An 8,893-nucleotide genomic window follows, 5' to 3' on the forward strand; every position below is an offset into this window, starting at 1 on the left:
CCATGTGAAAACCGTGGGAGGCAATTCTGTTGTATTTTCTTGGGTAAGGCTTTTCAACTAAAGGGAATTCTCTACACTTGGACTCAGCACTTAAAGTTATGAACAAATACAGAAAGTCCAAAGCAGTTGAGACACCAAAAAGAGAAAATGCAGCTTTTGGGGACCTGGATTTTTTCTGACTCAAATGACAGTACTGGAAAGGAACATACTTTGGCTATAACTGGAACAAAATCCAAGAATAAACTGCTTGCCAAATTCAGTAAAAGTGGGATAAGATGTAATTAAGTTAACTAAAGGTCTGCATGGTTAGAAGGAAAATTTTCTAACTCCAGAGGTAGTTGCTACAGTTGCTTAGGATCATTGTGGCAACCGTACCTTCCCCATGGCTATGTCCCTGTCAATGTACAAATACTGTCTGGGATGCTGTGGTTATGCTTGATATGGCTTTATGTCCCTATAATTATATGGGAATGTAGAGCTTTCTAGCTCTATTTTTCCAACTGTTACTGCACTAAGCCTCCTCTGCTACGTGATCTAAATCCTACTATATCTTTTAATTAGGAAGTTTCCTTCCTGCATATATTGCAACTACTTTTTTTTTTTTTAATTTATTTCAGTACTAACAATGATAATTTTTAGGATAAAGATAACACCTTTACCCATTCCTCTAAATACTGCTCAAAAAGCTGAAGTTATTATGGTCCGTATTCAAAAAGCAGAGGCACAGAAAGATTATGGGTTTGCTGAAGGTTTGTAAAGTGCCCTGGTAGCAAAGCCAGGCACATAACCCAGAAGACTGTCTCCTAGGCCTATCTCTGGCTTCCAGACCACATTATTTATCCAAAAAATTATGCTGATGAGGAAGAAGTGCCTAATTCACAGCTCAGACACAGATTGTTTTTTCTAGTAACATGGAGAAACCATAATTCTCTGAATGTAGAGGAAGTCCTAGCTGGTGGCAGTCCAAGGTAAAATCCATTCCACAAATCTCTCACAGAATGAAGGTTAATACAACCTGAGAATTGAGGCCATGATGTTAAAGTATAATTACCTCCTTTTTTCTCTGATGAAAAACATGTTGTTCTGATTGTGAAACTGTCTATGATTTGATTTGGAAAAGTAAGAATACTTGATGTCAACAGAAACTAATATTGTCCAATTAATTAATTTACCTCATGATGCAATATGTAATATAATATGTTTTCTCACAGTATTGTGCTTTCACAGACCTGCCATTCACTGTAAAGGTTACTATCTTTCTTTTTATTTCTGTACAAAAGCTAACTGTAAAACTTGAAATCTTTCTGGGAAATTGCTTGGATACACAAAGAACATACAGGCCTGATTTTCAATTTTCAGTGTTTTCTGAGATTCATATAAAGGGTTTTTTCTCAGCTTCCCTTAGTTAGATGTGCAGAAACAGGTCTTCCAGGGTTGCGGTTTATTTTGAAACTTTCTCACAACTTTTATAATTGCAGATGTACATTAAGATAAAGTGTCAGTTCTTTTGCAAGAGTCTGTTACAATTTGTAGATTCCCATGTTGCTCCGTTTGCTGCTTTATAAAGAATGCTGCCTGATCAAGAGCGAACCCAATGAATGCCATAAAAGTGCTGCTTTTTCAATGTTTTTGCTTTCTGTTTTTTACAAACTGCTGTGTGAACAATAGGAGTAAGGAGGAAAGAGCTTGACCGTGTTAATTAATTATTGTTGTGACATTCAGTGTTTGTTTTGGAAAAACTTCTGAAAATCTTATGAAGAGATGAATGCTTCATCCTGGTGGGTATTCTTCACATACCCGAAAACTATGTTTCAGTGACCTTACCATGGCATTTTCCATTCCTTTTCTATTCTTCGCCTTCGTCCCTTCTTTCTGTATCGATTGCAAGCAGCCTGTGCTTGACGAGATCAAAAAATAGCCATACAGTATAGTCCAGACAAAGTAATTGCAGCGACTTCAAAGAAGATTTCTTCAGTCTTCTAGTGGCAATCAAATGCCCAATGTTCCAGGAAAAGTCTGTAAGAGAAGATGGTTATCTAGCATGCTATTGAGCAACCTGGTACTACCTGCCTGCACCCAGGATCCTGCCTTCCCAGAAGTGTTAGAACAGGCACTGACAGCTAAACCCAAATGCTTTATTTAGGTTAAACAGATTCTGGAATGACCACACACCTCTTACTGGTGTCAACTAGCTAATAGCAAGATTAGTATAAACATTGATCAATTTAGTAGGGAGGGAAAGAGGAGAAACATCACCATTTAGCCTGATTCAATAGATTTCAGAGTGTTTATGGCAGCAGGAGATGGTGAGCCATGCAGGGATGGCATGTACACCTACTAGGGTGTACAAGGCAGGTATGTGTGTTTGACAGGAGCATGCCCACAACAGAAGAGCTTTGGCACTGGGCATAAATACGTCTAAGAAATGAGTGATACATCTGTGTTCTGTTTAGCTCGGTCAAATAATATCCATAATTTGTCATTCAAGTTGTTTGAATATTAATTTTTCACGATATAGATCCAGCTATAAATTAGTCAAACAATGTTTGTTCGATAATTTAAATTCTCTAGTGTTTCAGGAAATAGCTGGTTAAATTATTGATGGTTATTTCCAAATTATTCACTCAGCCTTAATAAACCGCTGAAATGTTGGTCTGAGTAAGTTTGCTCCCACTGGTATTGTAGCAGTGTACCTACATATGCCTCAGTCCCATGATGAACATTTCTGATGGTTTTTGGTTCACAACATGTTCACCAGTGGCCCTTATGCCAACTGCACTGACTTCTTAGACTTGCTCTTCCCTGGTTTGCAAGTAGTGCCTTATGAGCAACCCTGTGGGTTCTGTACTCATTTATGAAAATTTATGCATGATATAAATATTAGCAAGAAATAAATATAAGTGATATTAAGTGTGAAATCACCCACAGTTTACACAGAGCCCGGACGTGATGGGACAGCCTCATTGCACGACAATTTGAAGTGTGAAACTGCCTGCAACTGCTAAATCATCTTCCTTTATTTATTTAGGTGAAGTAAAATGTCCCTGTGCTTTCAACAGTCGTCCGCCTGCATTTACCCAGATGCCTTCCTCCTGCAGGACACCCCATTGCTTCCTGCAGCCCCTGCCTTGGGAGAAGCTGGGTTTGCTCAGGGGAAGCCAGGAAGCAGAGGAGGGCACGGGGCCAGGGCCGAGCACTGTGTCCTGGGTCAGGATGGCCCCAGGGAGGGTGCTGCTAGGTCAGGGCACAGCAAGGGGATATTCCGGGGCCAAGGTGCTAGAGGACATCACACACACATCCTGGCAGATGCACTCCCGCTGGCCCTGCTGCTGGGTGCAGGAGGGGGGTCTGCTCACAGAGATCCTGAGGACAGGAGAGATCGGTCTGTCAGACTCACAGAGACTGGTCTCACTCCCTCCTCCATGTAGGCTCTTGTCAAGCTTGCTCTCAGCAGAGGGGTTGGCAGGCAATGGTTTTGCCATGTGTACCGCCTCTCAGTAGCCAGCTGCGTCTGCTTTTCTGCTGCTGAGCAGCTGCAGGAGGACGTGGTCACAGTTTCCATTGCTGTCTGATCTCTTGCAGTTTCTGTAAGTCACTTGGGCAGGAACCCGAACAGGAAATATTTTCGAGAGTGCAAGGTGCATTTTAGCAGCAAAACCGAAACCATCAATGTCAAGTCTGAAAAACAGATGGCTGATAAAAGTAAAATACAGTTCATTCAGGAAGCACATAAATTGATGCAGCATGTTAATAACTCAGTGGCTTGGGTGGCTGCACTGTTTCTGACACAGCAAGACCACCCCACTCCTACAGAGCACAAGCTGAGTTGCTGCTTTAGTAAGGTACCTCTTGGGAGAGGGTCATGTTGTTCCTTTCAGCTTCTTCATCTATAATCTCCCCGTACCTTGGGAGGCCAAGGATCCGCCAGAACTGGGAAAGGAAGCACTGAATGTTGTAAAGAAACCTGGTGTTGACACAGGGACCTTTATACAGCCAGCTGTAAGAACGAGACTTCTCTGGCCTGATCCTGACCACATCACTTGTGAACAACTGCACAAAAATCAGGGATACTGCCTGCCTACTTGTATGCCTATGGGCAAGGGTGGCCCTGGGGTGCCCTGGAGCAGAATGCTCTCTTGGGCCTCTCACTGGGGTGCAGAGGGTCTCTCAGCTCCTCTGGGCAGCCAACCCCAGGATTAGTAGTTCAGGGTGGGACAGCACTGTGAAATGTTTGCCAAACCCTTGTATCCTAGAGAACATGGTCCAGCCTTACCAGCAGGCTCACGGCACCAGAAAATGGAGAAGAATCTCATCTCACATTCAACCCTGAAGCTGCCCTTACCACAGAGCACCTACCATACACTGTGACTCCCCCATCTCTAAGCTCTTACAGAGAGACCTGCTTTTTTGCTTTTTCCAGAAAAAAACATGACCAGTTTTTGACAAAGCAGTTCTTTAAAAAGTGGTTTGTTTTTCAGTTGAAGGAAAAAATTCTCTTGAGGGAAATATCACTTCCCAATTTGTTCTGCTAAGCAGCAGAGATGTGCAGAGCACAGCAGAGATCTGCAGAGCAGGAGCATGGTCAGCAGCTTCTCCCAGCAAAGTCAAAGCACCAAAGGTTCGTATATGGGAAGGATGCCAGGAAGACAGAAGTATATTTGTATGTCTGTGTGAAAAATCCTCATATCATATAGCAGTACTCACTAAAAAACATCTACTGGGTATCACAAATTTGATGCTCCTTATGTAATTAGGAGCTGCATGGGTATAAAAATGTCTCAGATGTAAAGGATGAGTAATTATCTAAATTCCTGCAAGTAACTGCAAGTCCAAATTCCTCAGCAATCTCTGAGCAGTTGCAGCCTGCTTTGAACATGCCCTGCGCAGGATGATGAAATCAAGGAGGCTTACAGCAACTTCAACTAAAAAAAAAAAAACCCAACCCCAAACCCCCCAAACAAACAAACAAAGAAACCAAACCAAAACCAAAACCTAAAACCCCCCCACATTTTTCTTCAGAGCAGCAGAAGTGAGAAAATACCACAGTTTTTCGGATCTGCTTTTAGACACAAGTCTTTCCAGGGCTGGGAAGGAACCTGACTTGTTGGGGTTCACTGCTGACACAGGTCCCCCGAGGTCCGCACTGAGGTTTGGCTCCCAGCCACTCAGGCACAGGCAGAGCACAGGGGCAGGGGCTGGTGCTCTGAGCTTCACCTCTCTGCAGGGCAGCAGCTCCAGCCCCTCCGCCTGCTTCTCAGGCTTGTTTGGTTTGGTTTTGCTAAGCACTGCTGCTTTCAGTTCCTCTACAATAACGGAGCTTGTGTACAGAGAGGTCATCCTCAGGTCAAGCCAGGATCTTTCATCTTTTTTTCAAACCTGGTATGCAGACAAGCCTTATCCTGTAGAGATAAAGTGAATTTAGGCATTTTGAAAAAGATACTGGAAAATGCTAAAAATAATCATTGGACCATAGCTTTTGAATCCCTTCTTTTTTTCTGTGAGCATCATTAATGTGTTGTAAACGTGGACTAAATGCCCAGCGTCCCTGAAAAGAGCACAATAACAGCACATCTGGATCAGAATGGTTTTGTAAAAAACATTATTAAAATGAACTGACAGGATTAACAGCTGTAACTGAAGAAAATAAAATCCACATTTTCCCACTGAATGTGAGCTGCATTTTTACCATATAGGGCAGTATGAGTCTCTTTTCAGTTGCTTGCAAGAATCGATCCAAACTATTTTTTTCCTGATTTTAACTTCAAGGCTAATCAGTATAATCATCTTCTGTGACAACCCAGTGAGCTCTGTGGTGGTGATGGTTGTTGTTTTGCTAAACATCTCCCTGAGAAATAGGTTTTGGCCAAAAGAAATGTCATGTGTTGTCCCCGCTCCTGTGTCTCACTGTTGTGTATCTAAAGTCTGTGCCCAAGGGCAACTTCTTTCTCCCTGGCTGTTGGGATATTTCTCTGAGCAAAGGTATTAAACAATTCTGCTTTTCTGCTGTTATTCCCTGATTAGGCAGCTAAAAATTGGGTTAGCATTGGCATGGAGGATTTATTTCAGGTGCTGTGTGCTCACCGAGGAACCCGCTTGGTCACTGTTCTCAAGTGTGTTAGGGAAACATCTGTAGACTCAATCCTGTTTTGGTGGACATCGTGCAAGCACACAACCAGAAAGTGTGCTTGCCCTGCAGAACCTTGGTTCTGCAGAGGAAGAACAGACTGGAGTTGACGTGTGCTCAGATAGCTGCTGATGTAAGTTAAATTTATCCCAAAATGTTGAGTGTCAGAGCAGCAGTCTCAGATGGTGTCAGGTTTGCTGGGCCATCTTGCACTGCTGTAGTGCCACTGCCCTGGGAGGGTGGGGGGTTAACTCAGAGACCCAGAATACAGTAACACCAATTACCAGCACCCAGTTTGATGTCCAGCTTACCATGGCCAGGTTCATCAGCTGAGAGGAGGTTCTCAGTGAGCAAGAGACGTGTATGAGGTGTGAGTCGTGACACTAACCCAAGACCACAAATCCCTCTGCTTAATCTCACTGGCCTCGTGATGGTTCTCTTTCCTGGCAGAAGTGGGAAATCTTCTGGGGAGCCCACTGCCTGTCCCACTCCTTCCCGTAGCACCACTTGCAGACAGCAAAGCAACCATGCTACAGCCCAGGTCCACCATGGTAAACCAAAGGGATACTGCGCAGCAGGAGGGGACACTGTGGTGCTCCAGGAAAGAAGCAACCAGAGAAACTGAGAGAATTCTTGTTTCAGCAACAGAAGAAAGATAAATTATTTCACTGATGGACCGCCATGCTTTATTTTTGATCTTTTATTATTGATTTTAAAAATGCCCTGGCTTGCTGAAGTTACAAGTTTGTGGAGGACATCTTCTGTTGTGAAAACTGGAATTAGTGTTAACTTCTGTGGGAGCAGGGCTGAACCTCATAAGCACAGCCCTCCACACATTTGATCTTCACTTGACCAAACCTGGGAGCAGTATAACCAGTCCTGGGATTGCCTGTACAATGCAAAGGCATTTTAAGGGCCATAAAGGGCCCCAGATGTGATAGGATCAGACCCTACAGATGCAATAGTAATAGGTGATCAGGTATGAAGAAGTTTGCGTGGCTAAAATTGGTGAGAGAGCAAAGGGTACTGTACCAGTGTCTTGCCAGCAGTCATGTAGTTTAAGTGAGGGTAGGGAAGTTGCCTCTTTGGCTGTGGTGACTGAGTAACTCCTCCCTTTCTGCAGCTGGATTCATCAGGGACAAGATAGCCAGAGATCATTTTCTTTTGAAGACAACAGAAGAACAGCAGAAGTTTTTTGGCTGCCCAGCCGAAACTCCAACTGGAGTGTCAGACCACAGCTTAACTGCTGGAGAAGATCAATGGAATATTGTCAGAGCAAGGAGGTAAGGGATGTTTGTGAGTATCATACAGCCATTCCAGCTGTGCCATCTCCCTGGACAGCCACACTGCAGAGGGCAAGTTCTGAGTCATGGACAGGTCCAGCTGGCCCCAGGCAGAGCCTGGCAGAGCCTGGCATTTAACTGGAAAGTAGAGAAGGCATCTGCCTGCGCTGCCAAGCAAGACAAGGCACCTTTGTTTCCCAGCCATGACCCCCTCAGCCTCAAAATGTGGAGGGTTTTCTAGGGAAAGAAAATGGAAGAATTATACACATTTACCACCCCTGCCCACTCCCTTCCCCTTTGTTCTCACCAAATCTTGTGCACTGTTTCATTAGGACAGTATTTGGCTCCTGCAATATACACGAGCACATCCACAAAATGCAGTGAGTCAAACCAACTACCCATCTTCTTTTGCAATTTTCTTGATTTTCTGGATATCCAGCATGTCTGAGCACCTGCTTAGACACTGCCAGAATTTGGCATGGGAGTGTAAAATGATGGATCCTTTCCATATCTCTGGGATTCTTTACAAAGTGCAAGGAATCTGTGCAAAATGAGATCATCCAGCCAAAGAGAGTGAGAGACAACTGAAATGAAGGATACACACCTGCACCAGGCAATTCAGCAGTAAATAACGAACAATTACCTCTCTGCCTGCTGCTTATCTGTGGCTGTCATAGTGCCCAAGATGAGAAGGGGAGTATTCCCTTCGGCAGGTTGTTGGTAGTCTCTGCAGTCTGTGGACAAGGCAAGAAGCAAAAAACACGTTGCTGTCCCAGGCATCAGAAAGGTTTCCCTTGGGCCAGCTGTCTTTGTAAAAGCACCAGGATAGCTTTGGTTTGCTAAATTTCAGGCACCAACAAACCTGTATAGTAGGTTTGCAGTGTAAAACATCGAAAAAAAATATTCAGTGAGCCAAAAGTCTTGCAGTCTCTGGTGTAACCAGCTGAATTAAGTAGAGCTACATGGGGAGAGGGTGGAGGCTGTGAATTTCGTCAGTCTGAGAGATCTCTTTGAAACTCTCACATTTTCATCATAGAAAAAAGGAACATCTGGACATATTGTGCAAGGGCCACATTCTGCTTTCAGTCGTGCTGAGGCAAACCCAGAGCTGTCCCAAGGGGACAATTCAAAATTCACCCCAGATAAACAAGAGCAGGATCTGTCACCATATTTTTGACTCTGTTCCCTAAGCTTAACCTGTTTGTGCCCTGTGTGCACTCATTTTCTGAACGCACAGAATTGTTGTCTTCTTAATGAGTCAAAGGAGCAGGAGGGAAAATTTAAGAAGTCTCCGGTTTTTCGTTCAATTGAATTTTTCATAGTTCTTAGCATTCTCCAAAAGCCTATGTCCTGTATCACTCTTTCTGAACTTCTTTTCTCCCCTCGGCAACCTGTAAATTATTATTGCTACCTTCCTGCCCCTCTACATTGCTTATTCTTCTTTATTTTCCACTTCCAGTAAACAAGAGTGAACAACAGAGAGTTT

General features: G+C 43.7%; 1 long non-coding RNA gene across 4 annotated transcripts; it reads right to left on the reverse strand.

The window, feature by feature from the left end:
• Nucleotides 1–1,426: 1,426 nt before the first annotated feature.
• On the reverse strand, nucleotides 1,427–8,442 carry LOC116438478. 4 transcript variants are annotated; one of them, XR_004237771.1, is made up of 4 exons: nucleotides 8,270–8,442; nucleotides 8,051–8,141; nucleotides 3,398–7,948; nucleotides 1,427–2,016 (listed from the first exon to the last, which is right to left on the reverse strand). It is a non-coding gene; the product is annotated as an uncharacterized LOC116438478 (long non-coding RNA). The 4 variants fall into 4 exon arrangements; XR_004237770.1 differs by having other exon boundaries at nucleotides 3,398–7,013; nucleotides 7,157–8,141; XR_004237769.1 differs by having other exon boundaries at nucleotides 3,398–5,399; nucleotides 7,157–8,141; nucleotides 8,270–8,433.
• Nucleotides 8,443–8,893: the final 451 nt, after the last annotated feature.

This window comes from Corvus moneduloides, chromosome Z (genome assembly GCF_009650955.1).
Source record: "Corvus moneduloides isolate bCorMon1 chromosome Z, bCorMon1.pri, whole genome shotgun sequence".
NCBI classification, from domain to species: Eukaryota; Metazoa; Chordata; class Aves; order Passeriformes; family Corvidae; genus Corvus; species Corvus moneduloides.